Raw genomic sequence first — 2817 nt, forward strand, 5'->3', positions numbered from 1 at the left:
TTCCTTTTTTTGTGTCTCCTTTGCTATTGTTGAGGAATCTTACTGATGTATTTATCTTGTATTCATTCTTCCACTCTACTAAATTGTTATACTATGTCTTAGGACTTTTATCATTGAGTCATTGAGATTTTCTGTGTATCGTATCATATTGTCTGATGACAGTTTTATCAGCGGTTTTCCAATTTGTATTTTGCTCTCTTGTCATAGTGTCATAACAAGTACTTCCAATACAAAATTGAAATGTTGTTGTTGTGATGTGCCATTGAGTTGCTGGCATCTTATAGTGACCCTATGTACGACACCTTAATATACTGTGCCAATCTCATTGTCTCTGACACACCTACCCCATAACCCCAGTCACTAAATCAATCCATCTCATTGAGGGTCTTCCTCTCCCATGTTGTCCCTCTACTCTCCCAAGCATGATTTCCCTTTCCGAGGACTGATCCCACCTTGCAACATGTCCAAAGAATGTCAGATGAAGCTTCAGAATCCTTGCCTCCAAGGAACACCCTCTCTAGGATGAACTTGTTTTTTCTCCTAGATGGATATCCTTGGCTGGTCCCTGTTTGAAAGGGGAATGGACAGGCCAGGATTTACTGCTGCTGTTTTTGCTCTATTTTTTTGTTGCAGGTTACGATGGTCCAACCACTTTCCTTTAGTGTCTTGGGGTGAAGGACTTCCATTAGAATTTCTTGTTGAGTTGATCATGTTTTTCATAAATTCCTTAAGTTTCTGCTTTTTTTGCAAATGACCTAATTTCACTTTCATATTTGATGGGCATCTTTACTGGTTACATGATCCTCAGCTATTTTCTTTCAGCCTTCTAACGTGTCATTCCATTGTCTTCTTGTTCACATGGTTTCTGCTGAGAAATCAGAATGTAATCTAATTGGTTCTTCTTTGCTTTTCTCACATTGCATTTAGTATTATATTCTTACCTTGGATTTTGGAGAATTTGACTATGATGTCTTGATATTTTTCTTTTTGGACGGAGTTGGTTTGGTATTCACTGACCTTCTTGAAGTTTATTTCCTCATTCTTCATAATATGTGGGAAGTTTCTTCTAGTACTTATTCCACAATTTTCTCAGTGCTTTTCCTACCACCCTCATGTTTTGGAATTCCAATCATACATAAGTTGTTCCTACTGGTATTATCACACATGCATCTAATGTTTTCAATTTTCCTTCTATCTCCTCTCTCATTTTTCTTTTAGAGTATTCTCATTGAGGTCTTTTTGTCTTCCAGCTCACTGACTTTTTGTTCCATATCTACTATTCTGCTTTTTTATCCATTCAGCGTGTTGGTGATTTCTGCTATTTCAGTCAGTCTTGATATTCTAGATTTTATTTTCATGCATTTTTGTTATTTCTGTTACTGTTTTGGCTGTACAATCTCTGTCTTGTAATGGTATTTGAAGTTCCTTTACTTCTTTATCTGTAGTTTTAATTCTTTCATCTTTTGCAGTTTCTTCTGTAGTTTTTCATGTTGCTCTGCATTGATACAGTTCTTTTGGTTCCCTTTGTATGGAGTTTTTGCTTTATTTATGTCTTCCATTCTTTCTTCTGTCAGATGCTCCTTCTTCCGTAACTATTAATATAGCTTCACATCATTATATTTTTTTCTTGTTTCCTGTCTCTGGGGATTTTATTTTATTCATGGCTTCCATTCTTTCTTCTATAACTTGTATTTTCTTCAGTAGCTCTTTATATGATTCTGAATCAGTATATTTCTTCTGCTTTCCTGCCTTTGGAATATTAATTGGGTCTGTAACATGCTCTTATTTTTAGGAGAAGGTTTATTTTGTTTTTTCACAATGTTTAAAGCTGTCTGATGCTTTCTTGATTTTATTTGTATAGCTTTCTTTGTATGTGTTAGGCCATTTCTATTTGGTGGTTTTTGTTAGTTCCTTATCTTTATTGTGTTACTGATTAATTATAGGCTTAAAGTGTTCTGTCAATGGAGGTGAGCAACTTGCTCTACAGAAAGTCCTTTGTAGGCCTTCGGAGCAGGAAATTTTGCCCTTTAGTCCTAAAGTCCTTCATCCCAGCCTCCCCAGTGATATGTTCTGGATATAGCTTGAAAAGGTATGAGACAGGACTCCTCCCTGACACACTCTTTTCCTGATTTTGAACCATGCAGTGTTTCCCTGCTCTGTTCTGAGGACTACTTCCTGGTCCAAGTATAGTTTACATAAGCACAATCAAGTGTCCTGGGATTCGCATTCTCCTCAAAGTTAGCAATAGTTTGTTGTGATCTACACAGCCAAATGCCCTTTTATTTGTGCTTGTGTGCTTAGTAGTAAGCTTCGGAGTCTCCTTCAACATCCGTATTTGTATTTTCTTTATTTCTTGTATTTCTAATGACTTTTTACTTTCTTTACATATGATGCATTTGTTGTAATTCTACAACTGTCTGGTCTTTCTTTGGTCATTAGTGTTTAGTGTGTCAAATTTTTCATTTAGATGGTCTCTAAATTTAGGTGAGATGACTCAAGGTCATTCTTTTGTGCCGTGGACTTGTGTTTATTTTCTTCAGGTTCAAATTAAAACTTGTATAAGGATTTGATATTCTGGCCTACTTTTAACTAATATTATTGAGGTTCTTGACTTTCCACAGATATTGCCCATTTGATTCCTGGGTAATTGGAAAAGCCTATGTATATATGTGTGGGGTGTGAGGGGGTGTGCAAAAAGAATATCTGTGGAGAATAAGCCTATTGTTGTAAAAAGAGTATCTGTAAGGATAGAATTCTAGTCTTACAGAATTCTGTCATGAAATCTTCTTGGTCATTTCTATCACTGAGAACATTTTC

Source organism: Elephantulus edwardii, unplaced genomic scaffold, assembly GCF_000299155.1.
Source record: "Elephantulus edwardii isolate Elephantulus edwardi_28Jun2011 unplaced genomic scaffold, EleEdw1.0 scaffold00172, whole genome shotgun sequence".
NCBI lineage: Eukaryota > Metazoa > Chordata > Mammalia > Macroscelidea > Macroscelididae > Elephantulus > Elephantulus edwardii.